Genomic DNA, 7,081 nt, shown 5'->3' on the forward strand with positions numbered 1-7,081 from the left:
ACCCCCCCCTCCTCCCCCTTCCCCATTACTCCCCCCTTTTCCAGCCCCCCATTCTAAAGCATGAGAACCCCCCCTTATGCCCCCCCCACCCAATTACCCCCCCCCTCTTTTCCAGCCCCCCATTCTGAAACATGGGGACCCCCCCTCGCCCCCCCTCCACCCAATGCCCCCCCCCTTTTCCAGCCCCCCATTCTAAAGCTTTAAGACCCCCCCATCCCCCCCCAGTGCCCCCCCCTTTTCTCCATCCCCCCATTCTGCAGCATGGGGACCCCCCCTCCCCCCCCACAATGCCACCCCCCCTTTTCCAGCCCCCCATTCTAAAGCATGGGGACCCCCCTTTCCCCCCCAAAAAAATGCCCCCCCTTTTCTCCAGCCCTCCATTCTGAAGCTTTAGGAACCCCACCCAATTCCCCCCCCCTTTTCCAGCCCCCCATTCTGAAGCTATAGGACCCCCCCCCCCCGTAACCCCCCTTTCCCCCCCAATGCCCCCCCTTTTCTCCAGCCCCCCATTCTAAAGCATGAGAACCCCCCCTTATGCCCTCTCCACCCAGTTACCCCCCCTCTCTTTTCCAGCCCCCCATTCTAAAGCATGGGGACCCCCCCTTTCCCCCCCCACAATGCCCCCCCTTTTCTCCAGGCCCCCATTCTGAAGCTTTAAGACCCCACCCAATTCCTCCCTCCTACTGAAGCATGAGGACCCCCAATGCCCCCCCCCTTTTCTCCAGCCCCCCATTCTAAAGCATGGGGACCCCCCATCCCCCCCCCAATGCCCCCCCTTTTCTCCATCCCCCCATTCTAAAACATGGGGACGCCCCCTCTGCCCCCCCCATTCCAGCCCCCCATTCTGAAGCTTTAGGACCCCTCCCTCCTGCCCCTCCCCCATTACTCCCCCCTTTTCCAGCCCCCCATTCTAAAGCTTTAAGACCCCCCCTTCCCCCCCCAATGCCCCCCCTTTTCTCCATCCCCTCATTCTGAAGCATGGGGACCCCCCCTTCCCCCCCAAAAAATGTCCGCCCTTTTCTCCAGTCCCCCCATTCTGAAGCTTTAGGACCCCCCCTCCTCCCCCCCAATGCCCCCCCTTTTCTCCAGCCCCCCATTCTGAAACATGGGGACCCCCCTTCCCCCCCCAATGCCCCCCTTTTCTCCATCCCCTCATTCTGAAGCATAAGGACCCCCCCTCCCCCCCCACAATGCCACCCCCCCTTTTCTCCATCCCCCCATTCTGAAACATGGGGACCCCCCCCCTGCCCCCCCCGTGTGCCAGCCCCGCTGCGGGATCCCCCGCGGATCCTTTTTGGGGTAAGGGCTTCCTGAGAGCTGGGGGGCACAGCAAGCCCAGACCGCAAAAAGGCCCGAGAGAGAAAGGGGGGCGAGGGGGGGGGGGTGGTGGGGAGGAGGGGGGTAGGAGGTGAGGGGGGGGCGGGGGGGGGTTGAAAGGTGTGGGGATCGTTGGGGTCACGGAGGTCGCCAAAGTGGGGATAGGGGGTGGTTTGGGGGGGGCACAAAGTGATGGGGGTGTGGGACAGAGGTGGGGATGGGGTACAGAAATGGGGATGGGGCAGAAGATGGGGACACAACACAGGGATGGGAATGGGGCACAGAATTGGGGATGGGGCAAAAGGATGGGGACACAACACAGGGATGGGGATGGGGCACAGATATGGGGATGGGGTACAGAGATGGGGATGGGGCACAGGGATGGGGATGGGGCACAGGGATGGGGAGGTGGGACAGAGATAGGGATGGGGCAAGAGATGGGGATGGGGCACAGAATTGGGGATGGGGCACAGAAATGGGGATGGGGCACAGAATTGGGGATGGGGCACAGAGATGGGGATGGGGCACAGAAATGGGGATGGGGCACAGAATTGGGGATGGGGCACAGAGATGGGGATGGGGCACAGAGATGGGGCTGGGGCACAGAAATGGGGATGGGGCACAGAATTGGGGATGGGGCACAGAATTGGGGATGGGGCACAAAAATGGGGATGGGGCACAGAATTGGGGATGGGGCACAGAATTGGGGATGGGGCACAGGAATGGGGCTGGGGCACAGAGATGGGGAGGTGGCACAGAACTGGGGATGGGGTCCAGACTTGGTGATGGGGCAAAAGGATGGGGACACAACACAGGGATAGGGATGGGGCACAGAATTGGGGATGGGGCAAAAGATGGGGACACAACACAGGGATGGGGCACAGGGATGGGGATGGGGCACAGGGATGGAGATGGGGCACAGGGATGGAGATGGGGCACAGGGATGGGGATGGGGCACAGGGATGGGGATGGGGCACAGGGATGGGGACACAACACAGGAATGGGGACGTGGCACAGAGATGGGGATGGGGCACAGGGATGGGGAGGTGGGACAGAGATGGGGATGGGGCACAGGGATGGGGAGGTGGGACAGAGATGGGGATGGGGCACAGGGATGGGGAGGTGGGACAGAGATGGGGATGGGGCACTGAGATGGAGATGGAGCACAGAATTGGGGATGGGGCACAAGGATGGGGACACAACACAGGGATGGGGCTGGGGCACAGAATTGGGGATGGGGCACAGAATTGGGGATGGGGCACAGAATTGGGGATAGGGCACAGAAATGGGGATGGGGCACAGAATTGGGGATGGGGCACAGAATTGGGGATGGGGCTGGGGCACAGAGATGGGGAGGTGGCACAGAATTGGGGATGGGGTCCAGAATTGGTGATGGGGCAAAAGATGGGGACACAACACAGGGATGGGGCACAGATATGGGGATGGGGCAAGAGATGGGGATGGGGCACAGAGATGGGGACATGGCACACAGATGGGGAGGTGGGACAGAAATGGGGAGGTGGGACAGAGATGGGGATGGGGCACAGAGATGGAGATGGGGCACAGAAATGGGGAGGTGGTACGGAAATGGGGATGGGGCACAGAAATGGGGATGGGAAATAAGGATGGGGATGGGGCACAGAGATAGTGACACAACAGAGATGGGGAGGTGGCACAGAAATGGGGAGGTGGCATGGAAATGGAGATGGGGCACAGAATTGGGGGTGGGGCACAGAATTGGGGATGGGGCACAGGGATGGGGACACAACACAGGGATGGGGATGGAGCACAGAGATGGGGATGGGGCACAAAAATGGGGATGGGGCACAAAAACGGGGACACAACACAGGGATGGGGAGGTGGCACAGAAATGGGGATGGGGCACAGAGATGGGGAGGTGGGACAAAGATGGGGATGGGGCACAAAAATGGGGATGGGGCACAGGGATGGGGATGGGGCAAAGAGATGGGGATGGGGCACGGGAAGGGGAGTTGTGACAGAGATGGGGATGGGGCACAGAGATGGGGAGGTGGTATGGAACTGGGGATGGGGCACAGAAATGGGGATGGGGTACAAGGATGGAGATGGGGCACAGAGTTGGGGAGGTGAGACAGAGATGGGGATGGCGCACATAGATGGGGACACAACACAGGGATGGGGAGGTGGCACGGAAATGGGGATGGGGCACAGAGATGGGGACGTGTCACAGAAATGGGGAGGTGGCACAGAAATGGGGATGGGGCACAGAAATGGGGATGGAGCACAGGGATGGGGACACAACACAGGGATGGGGAGGTGGCACAGAAATGGGGATGGGGCACAGAAATGGAGACGTGGCACTGGGATGGGGAGGTGACACTGAGATGGGGGCACAAAACAGGGATGGGGAGGTGGCACAGAGATGGGGATGGGGCACAAGGATGGGGATGGGGCACAGATATGGGGATGGGACACAAGGATGGGGACACGACACAGGGATGGGGATGGGGCACAGGGGTGGAGATGGGGCACAGAGGGGGAGGTGGCACAAAGATGGGGATGGGGCACAGAGATGGAGATGGGGCACGGATATGGGGACATGGCACAGAGATGGGGATGGGACACAAAGATGGGGCTGGGGCACAGAAATGGGGAGGTGGCACAGAGATGGGGATGGGGCACAGAGATGGGGACACAACACAGGGATGGGGACGTGGCACAGAGATGTGGCAGAGCACAGAGATGGAGACATCACACAACAATGGGGTCACGGCACAGCAATGGGGTCACGGCACAGCAATGGGGTCGTTGCCCAGCAATGGGGCCGTGGCACAGCAATAGAGCCATGTCCCAGCCGTGTCCCCATTTCCTCAGCACGGCGCTGCGGAGCTGTGGGACGGACAGAGCCGCAGCCCAGCCCCGGGGCTGTCACCGTCCCCATGTGTCACAGCGATGGCCCCGGGGCCGGGTGGCTCCGTGTCCGCAGGGCGGCACTTCGTGGTGGCGGCGATGGGAGACGGAGGGCACTGTGGTGCTCCCAGCAGCACCTGTGGGGGTCAGCCCATCCCATCCCATCCCATCCCATCCCATCCCATCCCATCCCATCCCATCCCATCCCGTCCCGTCCCGTCCCGTCCCGTCCCATCCCATCCCATCCCATCCCATCCCATCCCATCCCATCCCATCCCATCCCATCCCATCCCATCCCATCCCATCCCATCCCATCCCATCCCATCCCCTTCCAATCCCATCCCATCCCATCCCATCCCCTTCCAATCCCATCCCATCCCATCCCATCCCATCCCATCCCATCCCATATCATCCCATCCCATATCATCCCATCCCATATCATCCCATATCATCCCATATCATCCCATATCATCCCATCCCATCCCATCCCATCCCATCCCATCCCATCCCACCCCAATCCACCCCATCCCCTCCCATATCATCCCCTCCCATATCATCCCCTCCCATATCATCCCATCCCATCCCACCCCACCCCACCCCACCCCATCCCCTTCTTATCCCATCCCATCCCATCCCATCCCATCCCATCCCATCCCATCCCATCCCATCCCATCCCATCCCATCCCATCCCACCCCAATCCACCCCATCCCATCTCATATCATGCCATATCATCCCATATCATCCCACCCCATCCCATCCCATCCCACCCCATCCCATCCCACCCCAATCAACCCCATCCCATCCCGTATCATCCCATCCCATCCCATTCTCACCCCATCCCATTCCCATCCCATCCCACCCCGCCTCACCCTTTTCCTATTGCATCCCATCCCACCCCAATCCCACCCCAATCCACCCCATTCCATTCCATTCCACCCCATCCCACCCCACCCCATCCCCATCCCATCCCATCCCCAACCCATTCCCAATCTCATTCCAATCCCAATCCAAATCCCATTCCCACCCCAATCCCAATCCTATTCCCACCCCATTCCAATCCCAATCCCAATCTCAATCCTATTCCAATCCCTTTCCAATCCTAATCCCACCCCAATCCGATCCCATTCCAATCCCATCCTATTCCACTCCATTCCCAATCCCAATCCCATCCCACCCCCAACCCATTCTCACCCCAATCCCAATCCCACTCCCAATCCCGTCCCATTCCCACCCCATTCCAATCCCAATCTCAATCCCATTCCAATCCCTTTCCAATCCTAATCCCATCCCATTCCACTCCATTCCCAATCCCAATCCCAATCACTATCCCATCCCACCCCCACCCCAATCCCACTCCCAATCCCAATCACTATCCCATCCCACCCCCACCCCAATCCCACTCCCAATCCCAATCCCATTCCAATCCCATCCCATCCCCATCCTCAACCCTATCCCAATCTCTTTCCAACCCCAATCCAAATCCCATTCCCACTCCAATCCTAATTCCATCCCCATCCCATCCCCATCCCCATCCTCAGCCCAATCCCAATACCATCCCACCCCATTCCCACGCCAATCCCAATCCTATTCCCACCCCATTCCAATCCCAATCTTAATCCCATTCCCATCCCATCCTAATCCTATTCCCACCCCAATCCCCACCCCATTCCCACCCCAATCCCAATCCCATCCCATCCTCATCCTCAACCCTATCCCAATCTCATTACAATCCCAGTCTAAATCCCATTCCCACCCCAATCCCAATTCCATCCCCATCCTCTCCCCAATCCCATCCCACCCCATTCCCACCCCAATCCCAATCCTATTCCCACCCCATTCCAATCCCAATTCAAATCCCATTACCATTCCATCCCCAATCCCAATCCCATCCCAATCCCATCCCATTCCCACCCCAATCCCAAATCCAATCCTAATCCTAATTTCAATCCCATCTCACCCCCCGCAATCGCATCCCACCCCATTCCCACCCTAATCCCAATCCCATCCCATTCCATCCCCAATCCCAATCCCACCTCAATCCCAATCCCATCCCGTTCCCACTCCTAATCCCAATCCCGTTCCCACCCCTATCCCAATACCATCCAATTCCCATCCCAATCCCAATCCCTTCCCAATCCCACCTCAATTCCAATCCCATCCCGTTCCCATTCCTAATCCCATTCCCACCCCAATCCCAATCCCAACCCCAGTCCCAACCCCAGTCCCAACCCCAATCCCAATCCCATTCCCACCCCTATCCCATCCCATCCCATTCCCATCCCAATCCCAATCCCACCTCAATCCCAATCCCATCCCGTTCCCACTCCTAATCCCAATCCCATCGCAATTCCACCTCAACCCCAATCCCATCCCGTTCCCACTCCCAATCCCTTCCCAATCCCACCTCAATCCCAATCCCATGCCATTCCATCCCAATCCCGTTCCCACTCCCAATCCCTATCCCATCCCGTTTCCATTCCCATCCCAATCCCAATCCCACCCTAATCCCATCCCGTTCCCACTCCCAATCCCTTCCCAATCCCACCTCAATCCCAATCCCATGCCATTCCCATCCCAATCCCAATCCCACCTCAATCCCAATCCCATCCCATTCCATCCCAATCCCAATCCCAATCCCAATCCCACCTCAATCCCAATCCCATTCCCACCCCAAACCCAATCCCATCCTGTTCCCACTCCCAATCCCTTCCCAATCCCACCTCAATCCCAATCCCATCCCACTCCATCCCAATCCCAATCCCACCTCAATCCCAATCCCGTCCCATTCCCACTCCCAATCCCATCCCAATCCCACCTCAATCCCATCCCGTTCCCTCTCCTAATCCCAATCCCATCCCAATTCCACCTCAATCC

The sequence above is a fragment of the Phasianus colchicus genome, chromosome 1 (genome assembly GCF_987193195.1).
Source record: "Phasianus colchicus chromosome 1, bPhaCol1.hap1.1, whole genome shotgun sequence".
Taxonomy (NCBI): Eukaryota; Metazoa; Chordata; class Aves; order Galliformes; family Phasianidae; genus Phasianus; species Phasianus colchicus.